The 13,920-nt window shown below is 37.2% G+C and overlaps 1 protein-coding gene across 1 annotated transcript in view; it reads left to right on the forward strand.

Moving 5' to 3' along the window:
* COL24A1 (collagen type XXIV alpha 1 chain) overlaps positions 1–13,920 on the forward strand; it is a gene marked incomplete at its 5' end in the record, with an annotated part of 394,608 nt that overhangs the window by 60,112 nt on the left and 320,576 nt on the right. The window lies entirely within an intron of this gene.

Here is a 13,920-nt window from a genome sequence, read left to right on the forward strand (position 1 = left end):
TCTGGCTCTGGTTAATTTGTTCAAATTCTATCTGCCATTTTCTCGGTCCTGTCGACCTTGGGCAGGTTGCTTAACCTAAGCTTTAGTTCCCTCATGTGTAAAATGTGAAGATAATACTACCCACTTCACAGGGAGCTGTTGGGAACATGGAATGGGATAATCCATGCAATAGAGTGTCAGAAAAATAGCAAGCCATTAATAACTGTTAACCATCAGCTATTTATCTGGTTTTGGAAAGGATCCTGACCTTGTTTGCTTCCCTTCATAATCCCTTCTACAGGGCACAACTGTAAATTGATTAAAAAGGTTTTGATCTCATGGAGTACTTTTCCTCCCATGACCATACCACACCATTATTCTTATGGCATTTAGACTAGTCTTCATCCTAGATAGTACTTAGAATCTGACAACTCCTTTGAGGTTGTTGGTTGCTTCCATGAAACTGCAGAGTGATCGTTCCTACCAGAATTGGTCTTGACATACAGTCATGAATCTGTCTGTTTAATGCTACTTAGTATACCTCTGACTGCTAAGTGTACCTCTGAGGAAACTGTACTGATGAATAGCATCAAACAAAGAAAATCTCATAGTACGAAAATTACCTTAATAAATTGTATTTGATATTAAATATACAGCTATTGCATCCTGAAGAATGCCACTGTGTATGAGAGAAAAACAAACTAATCATTACTTTCCAAGGTTAATAATGCCCATGGTTCATGAAATTAGCGTTCCAGAAAGGGAAAACTTATTGATAAATAAAGCTTGAGTCGTGATTGCGTAGAGGAGTATATAAAGAAATACTATAGAGAAAATTTTAAAAGACTGATTTTAACTATTAGAGCAGGTTATCATTTTTAACTTTGAAGGTTTTACTTACTTAAGGCAGAAGATATTATCTTCCAAGGACTTATGCACATATTATATGAGCCTTGGCCCATCGGTATTTTAAAATATTGAGAATATATTATTTTTGGTCTGTATAAGTCTAGTAAAGTGAAATAGCATTAAGTTAAACAAACTGGGTCATGGATGCATATCTTTCACAGACTTCTTTTCTCTTACACAGTTTTTTAAACTTTTAAAATCTGGCTTGTGTTGTTAACGAGTAGAAACAGACACTGTAGAAGTCAGGGATCTTGCTATGTTATCAATTAGCAACTATAGCTGAATTTTCTCTAGAGAAGGTTTAGTCGAAAGTATTTAGAAACCAAATTACTTTCTGATAAATGAAGCATCCAGGTTCACTATGCTTTGATAGTAGTTCAAAACAGTGTTAATAGTTGAGATGATTTTGTAGTTTTTCTGAGAATGCTTTCCCTCTTTTCAGAGTGTGTCTAATAATGGAAACTGTATATAGATTTTTTAAAAACAAGTATTGCAGGAAACACACATAGGGGCTCAATCTAAACCTAAACTAATTCTCCACGTAGCAGGCTTGGAACAAGTTTCCATCACACTATCTACGTGCATGTCTTACTTTAATATGAATGTGCAGTAGAAATACTCTCACAATGAGCTTGGTAGACTCTTTCTGTTCCTGTGGTTTGTATGAAAGACAGAAGGACCAGACTGATTATTTATGGAATTTACTAATTTTGGTTCAATTTTTGAACCACCTAGGTCATTCTCAGAGTTACTCCCTGCAAACAGAATCCATTCTAGGAGTACCTAGAATAAAAGTTCATATTAGTTATGACCTAGGGACTCCTATTCCTTCATCCTTTCAGTTCTACCCCTAAAATGCTACATGAATTCTTAAGGTCAAGACAAGAACTTAAGGTATTCATTCTGTAAATGATAGATCTAAGATAAGCCCAGAGAGGTTAAGAGAATTGCTCAGGGTCACTCAGAGTTACAGCAGGATCAAGAGATAATACTTGCTGATACTGAATCCACTGTGCTTTTAACAGTCTGTGCTTATTATAAAAGATGAATAAGGTACTTGGGATTTGATAAACATGAAGTTTATTACATATTTTATCTATCAAACTATTTTTGAATTATTATTATAACTATTACAGTAAATATTAACAGCTCCTTTCTTATGTGTAATATTATAGTCTATCTGCTGAACCCTGTATCTTTTTATCTTAAAAACAACCCATTGAGACAGATAGTATGTTCAGTGTGTCATAAATAAGTTAACTGAGGCATAAAATGTTTAAGGCATTTACCCAAGGCCACATGATTATTAACTGACAGAGTTAGGACTCAAATCCAGGCATCTTTGACATGACTGTGCTCTTAATAACTTCAAATACTGTTTCCCCATGTATTAGTTCATTATGCCAATATTTGTTATATGTGAGTTTGATTACTTCTGACTACCTCAAGCATGAATGCAAGAGAAAGTAAAATTTTGTTTTTCCTGAAAGCCAAGGGAACAAATATAGTTTTGGATGACAGGTAATAATGACATCATTATTCCTTTTCTCTGGAAGTATCTGGAAATATTACAATTCTTTAAGTAGTCTTTGAAGTGGCTGCAAGAAAGTTGTGTGTAGAAATACTGACAACTCATGGAAACTGTTGAGATAAATAAATGGAAGATTAATATAAAATGTTCTGAAAACTAGAAGTAATATTGAGATAGAAATAACAAAGCAAGTAAATCAGCAGCAATATTTTTATTCACTCTTCAGTAGATATTTTGGTTCGCTTCTGCCTTTTTCCCTTTTTATCTCTCACCCCTTGACTTTTTTTTAAAGATTAATAAATTTACTATATTAAAAATAAGGCTTTTTTTTTTTCTCACAACAAGGTACAACACAAATAGTGAAAATACAAGCCACAGACTGGGAAAAAATATTTGTAACACATGTAACTAACAAAGAACTAGCATCCAGAACATGTAAAGATTGCACAGAAATCAATAACCCAATAGAAAAATGGGCAGTTCACAAAACAGCAAAGCCATTGGTCACTTAATATGTGAAAAGATATTTAACCTTACAAGGAATAAAGGAAATGAAATTAAAACAATGAGGTATCATTTCACAATTGTCAAATATCTAAAGTCTGAAAATACCTACTTTTGGCCAGATGAGATACAACAGGAATTCTCATTTACTGCTGATGGAACTGGAACAACCACTTTGGAGCACGATTTGCCATGTCTAGGAAAGGTGAAGATGCACACTGCCTAACACTTAGTAATTCTGCTCATATGTATATATCTTAGAGAAACTCTCTAACACACATACACAAGAAGAAATTTTAAAATGTTACTTGCAGCATTGTTTATGAAAACAAAACAGTAGAAACCCCAATATATTTAAATTTTAAAAGGATATATTTTGATAGATTCATAAAATGTAACACCATGCAGCAGCTAAAATGAACAAACTAAATCTACCTATTTATGGCAACATGTATAAATCTCAAAAATATAACATTGACAAAAGAAATAGCCTCAAAGCATTCGTATAGTATAATATATATAAAGTTCAAAAACATGCAAAAATACATTATCAAGACAACTTACAGAAATTTATGCTTTACTGAACAGTGAAACATTATATTTATATAAAAGTGTAAAATCATGCATATTAAAAAAAAAGTGCTTTTCTCTGAAGAGGGACAGATAAGAATGAAATCGGGGGTTTCATAAGGTAAGGCCCTTGAATTTTTTCTTTTAAAAAATCTGAAATCAATATTCACACCTTGACTTTTTTTTAAAAAACCAGTATTACCACTTTAACAAGCTGTGTGTGTTTCCCCAGATTGACTGGTTACATTGCCTCAACTTAGCTACCTTAATATAACTCTTATTTACCTAGGAACTGAAGTATGTTTTCACTTCCCACTAAATGTCTAAATTTGTGCCAAAAATCAGATAAGTTAGATCCAGAGTGCATGCTGTGTTGGTTGGAACACAAGAGTCATAATTCTGAGCTTGGACTCCAGATAAATTTTTAAATTGGTTTTTAAATATAGCTGATCAGTTGCCACATTACTATTGGAAGTCTGCTTTTTAAAATTGTAAGAAAATTGACAGCAATTTCAATTGAAGAAATTTTTCTGGGATCGAGAGGATAAGCCAGATGAGAGCAGTTAAGCACATCTTAGCATGAAGGTATAACTCAGAACAATTGTGAAATATGAGGCACACATTTTAAAACAGATTATTATGAATAATGTATGGCAATATTTTTCTGAATGTCAAACAATTCAACTACTATACTTTTAGTAATAATTATAAACCAGTGTGAATTCTTATTCTAGTTTGATGGAATTATTTCAGTTAAAAAAATCTTTCCATTACATAGGAGGTACACAGTTAACATCTTTATAAAGTTGGAAGGGAAAGAAGAGCTGAAAAAATCAAGTGGAATGCGTTACGATTGATCAGTCACTCAAAACCTATACAGCTTTTCATAATCTATTTAAAGCAAGGACAGTACTAAGGAAGTACAGCAATACTGAATGTTGATGAGAACAACAATAAAAATAAAATCCGTGCCCGGAGAAAGAAATAAGGGGAATTCTTAGGTTCCATAGTTAACGCTATAGATGATCTTCTCACCTGTGCAATATTCCTGTAAAAATCTGCAGAGCTACGTTTTCCTTTGCTCGGTTTGCAGTTCAGGCTTAGTACTGAAAGTCTAACATAAAAGCTGCTGCTTAGGGGCTGTGCTGTCACCACTGTGACCATCTACTCTGCCCTCTGCCATTTCCACTAATGGAAGGGGAAGCAAAGAACAAGACAACACATACTGAACTCCCTCACAGGCAAGCCCGTGGCTACCAAAGTGGTGTACTCTGTGGGACTTGGAAAACATTCCTTCATCCAAAGATATTTTCCTCTTCTGATTGACATCCTAACATTAACGATAAATTCATTTGGCTGAAAGTATTTCAGTTCCCAGAAGGTTTTAAAAAAAAAATGTCTGTGTCCTCAGAAAAAGCTGTTATCGGTCATTTAGCACCATTTTGAGAATTAGTGTCATACTGTTTTTCTCCACAAGAACTGGTTGAGAAGGGCTACAGCTAGAGTTGATGTGGCCAAGGTAAAAACTGAGTACTGGGGCTTCCCTGGTGGCGCAGTGGTTGAGAGTCCGCCTGCCGATGCAGGAGACACGGGTTCGTGCCCCGGTCCGGGAAGATCCCACATGCCGCGGAGCGGCTGGGCCCGTGAGCCATGGCCGCTGAGCCTGCGCGGCCGGAGCCTGTGCTCCGCAATGGGAGAGGCCACAGCAGTGAGAGGCCTGCGTACAGCAAAAACAAAAAAAACAAAAAAAACAAAAAAAAAAACCTGAGTACTAATTAATGTAGGTTAATTGGTCAATATTGTGAGGAGTTTGGGACAGAGGTGGGTAGGAGTCTGTTGTGTGCGTGAGGGAAGTATGTTCCAAGAAGAAGGGGAGGTGGGTAGAATAGAGAGGTCTGTGTGGTGTTCATTCTCTAATTCTCTTCAATCTCTCCAGTTACCTGGGATCATTCTTCTATTTAATTTTTTGAAAACAGTTAAACTCTCTATTCTTAAAACTTTAGGAACTTTATTGCCTTACCTCAAGTAGTACTTACATGGTCATGGTTGTTGATTTTTTTTTTTTAATCTCATTCTGAATTCTTGCTTAAGCCTTCTTTTTCAATCAGCTATGGGCGTCTTGCCACTGTTTCTCTAGTTTGCCATAGGTTTCCCTGGTTATTTTGACCAAAACGTGGCTACAAACCTTTGTTTGTATTCCTCAAGGCATTGCTGACGTATGAGTCCTGTAGTGTTTGACAGATTTTATTAGATACTTGGAATCACCTGATCTGTAAAGGACTTCTATTATTACATTACAGAAAAGGACAATTTAATACTGGCTTTCAGATAATAGTGCAGTAGCAGTGGGCTAAAGGGAAATACATGAGTGATTTAGGAGTCCTTAAGTGCAAGGTCTATATTTTTTTTTTTCCCTTTATCATTTTCCATTTTATTTCTCTCTTGGTAAAAATGAACAAAATACAAAATTCAGGATAATTTTATCATTCACATTAGCAAGAGAATAATGGGAAGTGGCTTTTTTGAACTACTCTTCCATCTGGCACTTCAGTTACTGTTTAGATTAATAGGTACAATAGGAGTTGAAATTTTCTGGGCCAGAGTTTGATGGTGCTCAGCACTGCTCCTTTCTGAAAAGACCCATCCACCTGTGGACAAAGCCTTCTGCCTGTTACCATGGCCCTGAATAAAGTGACTGATGAGCATGTGAGTCTGTTTCAAGTTGCAAAAACAAAGAACTTAAATTCCAGTTAACTACACTGTCTCTTCCTGATACGAATTATGCCAGCTGAGGTAATCAATAACTTATCAGGCTGCTGAGAGCCCATTAACATGTGATTAACATTCTAGTGTTCACGGCAATATTCTTCAATGTGGGAAGTGGCCCTTTGGTATAACACACTTCAATAGTTTAAGCTCAATAATAATAACTCTTGTTTAACAAGATATTAGATTGACTCTTATAAATTAGAAGATTATTTTCACGATCTATGTAATCTACTCTATCAATAAAATAGAACTGAAGGCTCTTGGCACATTTCATTTCTCACTTCCACTTACAAGTGGCCTCTAAATATAAGGAATCAGGCTTGCCCAATTAGTCACAGCCCTGAACAAGGTGCCTACCTGAAAAGAATGTAAAACCACTACTAGTAGAAAGTTTAATTTAAGCCCTAGCGCTAAATTAAAGAGCTTTTCAAATACAGAGATTACTGTCTGGTAATAGCAAAACACATTTACGTTTTTTTTTTTTTTAACTCCATTTTAGGAAATTATTTTCAGCAAGGTCTATATTTTTTCACTGTGGTATTTCAGCCCAGTGAATGGTACATAGCAAGCACATATTAGTAGTGAATGAACATTGCTGCTCGTAAGTTTAATTGACCGTGCCCTTTCACCCGGTGCTAGTGGTTATTTTCCTCCTCAAGGGTTGCTTCTCAAGTCAGTGACCCTTCTCACCTGTCTTAGTTTGCCTCGGTCCTCTGGCTCCAAACACCCTTTGTCCCATTTAGGTAGGGTGAGTAGATCTAGTTAATCTGCTACTAATGTCTCAGTGATGTTGCCTTTCACATGATCATGTATAAGGTTAGCCCACCTTTGCCTCAGCTTCCTGAGACTAGACAGAAGCAAAAGATACAAGGAAGTTGCTTCAACCAAAAGAGCAGTTTTGAGATAAAATTTGTCACTAACTCTGGAATGCTGCAGTTGTTTTAATCACATTCTTTTGTCCTACAGTTCATTCAGGAAACCAGTATTGGTAAACAAGATATAGTTCCTGCCTTCAAGTAGCCTACTGTCTAAAAAAGGAAATAGATACTAAAGTAAATCACTAAAAGTATATTATGCTATAACAAGTGCAATGATTAAGATGTGAAATTTTTATAGCAATGGCTGAGGGATCTCTAAACTTCTTGGCAGTGGAGGTGGGGGGTTTTTAGAGAACAGGGAAAGAGGCAACATCTGAGCTGCATCTTTTCTTTCTTTTTTTTTTTTTTTGCGGTACGCGGACCTCTCACTGTTGTGGCTTCTCCCGTTGCGGAGCACAGGCTCCGGATGCACAGGTCCAGCGGCCATGGCTCACGGGCCCAGCCGCTCCGTGGCATGTGGGATCTTCCGGGACCGGGGCACGAACCCATGTGCCCTGCATCGGCAGGCGGACTCTCAACCACTGCGCCACCAGGGAAGCCCCTGAGCTGCATCTTGAGGATGCAAGTTATCCTAATGATACTATAGTTAGTAGACATGTATGCTGTTTACACACAGGTGATGACATAAACCAAGGCTTGGAGGCAAGAGCAGTTCCTTGTTTTGGGATTATGGAATGTTAGGTAGGAGGTGTCAGGAGATAAAGTTTGAGGGACATTCAGGGGTCAAATTATAAAGGAACTTGTATGCCATGGTAAAGCATTTATCATATGGTAGAGAGCTACTGAAGGATTTTAAGAAGGAGAGTGCCAGAGGCAAATCATTTAGTCTCCGGAATTTCTGTGGCATTTTTGTGGATTCTAGAGACAAATGCTCCTACCTTTCTGAAACCTGAAGTTTATGTAAGGAGGCCCAAGATAGAAAAGCAGAGTGGTAATAGAGAAGTTGTCTTATGCCATAGGAGATACTTTCTCATATGTAGGAAAAATCTTTTTTTTTTTTTAATTTAATTAATTTATTTATTTTTGGCTGTGTTGGGTCTTCGTTTCCGTGCGTGAGCTTTCTTCTGGTTGCGGCAAGCAGGGGGCCACTCTTCATCGTGGTGCGCGGGCCTTTCACTGTCGCGGCCTCTCTTGCTGCGGAGCACAAGCTCCAGATGCGCAGGCTCAGTACTTGTGGCTCACGGGTCTAGTTGCTCCGCGGCATGTGGGATCTTCCCAGACCAGGGCTCGAACCCATGTCCCCTGCATTGGCAGGCAGATTCTCAACCATTGCACCACCAGGGAAGCCCTGTAGGAAAAATCTTTATCTCAGTGAATATAAGTCCTTCGCATTTAGTGGGGGAAAGAACTGTTAAAAGAAGAAAACCATTTATATATGAAGTTGACAACATAGAGATTATATCATCGAGAATCTTTTCAATACATATATACAAGCATTCCTCACTTTGCATGGTTCCAATATAGACAAATTTCACTTAACACGGTTTAATAACACCAGTCTCCCACCAACATGGTTCAGATTAATCACACTGTGATTAGCTGTGTAAAGTATAAACTTTGCTACTGGCTCTTCAGCTTACAAGTCACTACATAAATAGTAAATGTGCATCAAGATCAGTGGTCGGTCACATTTCATTCAGAATCTGTTGATGATTGTACACGACACATCTGTTAGTTCATGCACAGACAGCAGAGTGTGTAGCTGTCTTGCTTCCTTCTCTCTGATAAACTCATGTGGCATTTTACACAAATGGCTAATCCGAAAAAGTAACTGGTCAACAAAGATGAAAAGTACAATGAAATAAAGAAATAGTGATAACACAGAAATTGAAATTAGAATCAAATATAAATGGAGTTATAGAAGAAATAGCTGATCCTGGGGCACTGCTGCCATTTGAGAGACTCTCCATATGCAGACAGAGGAACTTGGTAACGGCGAGCTTGTTTTTATTATTTTTGTTTAAGGCAAATTTTTTGACATAAGAGGAAAGGGTTGTGATGAATAGGATAGACACGTCCCAGAGGAGGTTACAACAGAAAAAAAACTTCACGTTAGAGGAACTCTTGGAGCTATTTCATGACATTGAAAGTGCAAAGGATGGAATGTTGGGAGCTGACCCACACTTAGAAAGGAGTATGACAGTTTGCCAAAACATAGAATATATGCTTGCTCTGTATGGTTATTTATACAAGAAAAGCACTATTCAAACTACTCTTCATAAATTTTTTCTAAGAAATGGAACTTTAATTTCTCACTGTTTCTAATGTTTTAAATTACACTGTACTAAACTAATATTTAACATATTTTTCATTTCCCTATACAAAGGTAACTGACAGTGAGACTTTTAAACATTTTGACAAAAATTTTTAAAGGTCACAGAACAATTGCAATTTTTCCCATTATTAAGATTGCTTGGCACGGTTTCAGCTTATATGGTCGGTTTCATGGTCCTCTAGTACCGTGCAAAGCAAGGATGGCCCTGTATGTAAATGGTACCACTATTTTCCTTATGGATAAACATTTTATTTATGTATCCAAATTTTAATTACTTGGGGGTAGTTCAGGTATATATTTGAAGTTTGTTTCTTTTCCATCCCTTAATATTTCTGATTTTGATTCAATTGTATCTCTTTTTTTTTTTGGTCCTGTGTGGTCACCTGTTGATAACGTATTTGTTAGGGTTTAAATTGTTGTTAAAATAAGTATTAAAATTAATATCTCTATATTAAAATTAGATTCTAAACCCTTTTTATTACTGGAATTCTTGGCAAGGCAAATTTACATCACAACAAAAATTGAAACAACCCTATAACTCATTATAATGAGTTTTTAATCTGTTCTAAAACAGAACTTGTACATTTTTCTGTTGGCATTCCTTAAGAAATGTGTTTACATCAGTTTCAGTATATTTATCAGAGGAAAATCATGCATTGTTAGTTACTCGACCTTTTTTGTTATTTTTCCTATGTGAGTATAGGAAGAATAATGACTCAAATAGTATTTTCAAAAGACTACAATATAAACAAATTTTTAAAAGGAAAGTCAGGGAGACTTCCCTGGTGGCCCAGTGGTTAAGACTCCGTGCTTCCAATTCAGGGGGCGTGGGTTTGATCCCTGGTTGGGGAGCTAAGATTACACATGCTGCGCCGTGTGGCCAAAAAATTAAAAAAAATTAAAAATAAAGTGTCACGTCCTTAGATTGGAGCTATGCCAAAGCTTGAATGTAGGCATTCTTCCCAGGAACTTATTCCCTTTGTTTTTTAAAATATTACAGACTAGTATTTAAGTAGAAAACAAATGAGACCTGTAGTCACAAATTAGGGAATAAATGGAGGCTTTTATACAATAGTGGTGCTAACTCCAGTATATTACAGTAACATATTATTACATTGAAAAATAACAAGATATTTTTTCTCCCACTTATTACCTTTCATTTCAATATTAAGAGAATTGAGATATCATATTGAATACTTAGAATCTATTTTCCCCCAAGTAACCCTCAGATTCCTCTTAAGTCTTTACATCAATTCATTTATTCATCCAAATCTTTCCATCAATTAATTAACAAGCACTTACTATGTTCTAGACACTGGGGATACCACATTGAATAAAATAGTTTAGGAGCTTAAGTTTAAACTCTTTAAGGGGCATATATATCATCTCTAACTCTGCCCTCAAATCTAATGTATAATCATGTTTCTCCTAGACTCTCATAATAGCCTCCTACCTGACCCATTCTCTTTTCATTCTGCTCATCCCAGAGTCCCCATCTTTGTTTCAGGTCATATGCCCATGGGAGCCTGAATCTGTTTTTTTTCTGATATGTACTTCAGTGATACATCAGTGTTACTTGAATTCTTCCAATGCCTCAAAGCCTGAATTGACTCTTATAAATGCCTTTGTTTTTCATTCAATGAAAGGTGAAAAAAAAAAGTAGTGACTTTAACAGATTCAACTAATTGCAGAATGCTGGCAATTAAAAGGAGATTTAGCAGTAGTTTAATTCATTGCTGTCATTTTACAGATGAAGACTTTGAAACTCATGATATAGCTATTTAGTGGCAAAACTGGATCTAGAGCTCAGTGTGCTTGGTCTTTTCATTATTATTAGTAGTAAACCAAACCAAACCGAAACCATTTTGTTTCACTTCAGCTCTTTTGATTGCAAAGAATGGACACTTAGGCTATCCCAAGGAAGAGAGAATTATTTCAATCCTCTCTACAGCATTAAGGGAAATCAGGGACCCATGGAATCTGAAAATGGTACTGTAATATGACAGCCTCGCGGGGGCGGGCACTGATTCAAAGCAGCTCTGAGTATCTAGCAACATTAGTTTGTGGATCTTTTGCTGTACTTTTCTATTAGCACTGCTACTCATCTCCTCTCTCTGCATCTGCCCTTTTGTGTCATCTGACTTTTCCTCTGACAAAAGCTTTCTTTCTCAGCACAGTTTCTGCTCACTCTACATTTTTTACTCATACTTTGGCTTTCTTCTCTTCCTCTTATCCTTTCTTTGTCAGTCTTTCTAGCTTCAGCTAAGTACCTGAATCAGTCCTCCCTCCCTCCCTCCTTTCCTTCCTTCCTTCCTTCCTTCCTGTTGAACTTAATTTAAAAAAGAATTTGATTGGCCCAGCTTCACCCTGTTTAGGCAAAACTCTCCATTCCAAGTGGCCTCATAGGCTACTGGCCAGACTTCATATTGGCTTCCCTTAGGTTGAATGCCATCTCCTGGGGCTGAGGTGGAGTAGGAGGGAGCTCATGACTATTTGGTGCTGCCTTTATATTAGAGTCTGTGGATGAGGAAGAATCTCTTCAGAGGGAGTTGTACATTCAGAGGATATTATGATCAACATGTCTAGTTCACTGTTAGAAACTGCTTCAGGGAAAGTAAGCTAAAGAAGTTGTAGCACCACTGACTGCATTCTGTTTCACCGGGGCTGGGGAGGGAAGAAACTCTGGTCAGAGAAACAGATAGTGGCCGAAGAAAGGGAAGCATGTAGCTAGCTAGACTCAGCAGTACACAGACATAAAAACAAGTAAGTAAATATATAAGCACAGTTGTTTTTTTGTTTGTTTGTTTGTTTGTTTCCGGTACGTGGGCCCCTCAATGCTGCGGCCTCTCCCGCTGTGGAGCACAGCCTCCGGATGCGCAGGCCCAGCGACCACAGCTCACGGGCCCAGCCGCTCCACGGCACGCGGGATCCTCCCGGACCGGGGCACGAACCCGCGCCCCCTGCATCGGCAGGCGGACTCCCAACCACTGCGCCACCAGGGAAGCCCCTATAAGCACAGTTTTTAATAAAAAAGAAAAGGAACTAGGCCCATGGCGGAGAGTTTCTCTACCTGTGTACCTCTCACCCTGGTTCCTCATTTCTCATCTTCCTGACACCCTCTTAGGAACTCCATCCTTCTAGGGCTGCTGCCTCATCCGAGGGAGCCACCACCACTATCTTAGTGCTGAGGACATTTCTTATTTCCCGTTATTAAAAGTGAAAAAACTTAGCTTTGTGGATATTTTATTTGGAGAATCTTGTGTAACATTTGGACAACTGAGAACAATGTACGTCTTCTATTTTGTAATTAGGCTGGTCTTTAGCTCTCTTAAAAAATATATAAACTCAGTGAAATTGTGGGTATAAAAGATGCAAGTGGTAAATGTGTAACTTTGATAATACCATGATTTATGATATATAATTCCTTTTGTTGATTTGTCTTGGTCGTCTAAAATTAATGTTTGAACATTTGATGAGAATGAGGACAGCCTGCATTTGAGTCTGAGACAAATACAGGCATATTAAGTAAATAGAAGGGCAGGTTACTCAATTCTTGATAAATCTAACTGTCAAACTGACATGATTCCACTTTACTACCTACATGACTTTGGTCATATCATTTAACTTCTCAGAGCTCAGTTTTCTCACCTGTAAAAATGAGGAAGATACCTACTTCATAGGATTGCCATAGAATTAGGTGAGGTATTTGGAAGTGGCTGGTGCAATGTCTGGTACATAGTGGCTCAGTGAAATTGCTTTGTGCCTTCGTTCCTTTTTCCCCCTCCTTTCTCATGGCCACATCTCTGATCTCTAATAGCCTAATCATGAAAGAACAGAGCTCGCAGAGGACAGGGCATTTCCTCTGCCCTCTTGCTTTTTCTTCTGTTATTCCCTTGTTACAAATATGCTTACATATACAGGTAACACAAAAATTTTTGTCTCCAACTTTCCTTCTTACATTTCTGGTCTTCTCTCTGGTTCCCAAGAGACCTCTCTACTTAAACATTTACTTTTGTTTTAAGTTTATCACCTCAAAACCTGCTTAAATCATTTCCTTATTTATCAAATAAGAGGTACCTCTTCTAATTTCCCCATTGTCCCAGAGTATCATTTCCTTCTCTAATTCATGAATCCAAGTTCATAAACCCTCTGTGATAGGGTTTAATCCTGAATGACTCTTTTCACTCTGTTACTCTATATCTTAAAACCCCAAAAACTTATCTTCAGTTTGCAGTACATTAATTTGAAGTTTCTGATATTTGTAAACTAACTATAATTTATTTCAGGTTTTTGAGGTTTGCTTACTAAAAGGTTCTTTTAAAAAGGAACTTTTTCTTGTTCTTTTATATACACCAAAATCTAGTAAACAGCAGGTTGATTTACTGATTGTTGATTAGAGCTGTACAAATGTGCTCCAAAGTGTCCTTTATTTCTTTCTTCCTTTCCTTTCTTTTAGCTTCCTTTCCTTCGCTCATAGAATATCTTTCTAGAGGATAAAAGTTATT

Source organism: Grampus griseus (genome assembly GCF_964374135.1).
Source record: "Grampus griseus genome assembly, chromosome: 1".
In the NCBI taxonomy this organism is placed as follows: domain Eukaryota; kingdom Metazoa; phylum Chordata; class Mammalia; order Artiodactyla; family Delphinidae; genus Grampus; species Grampus griseus.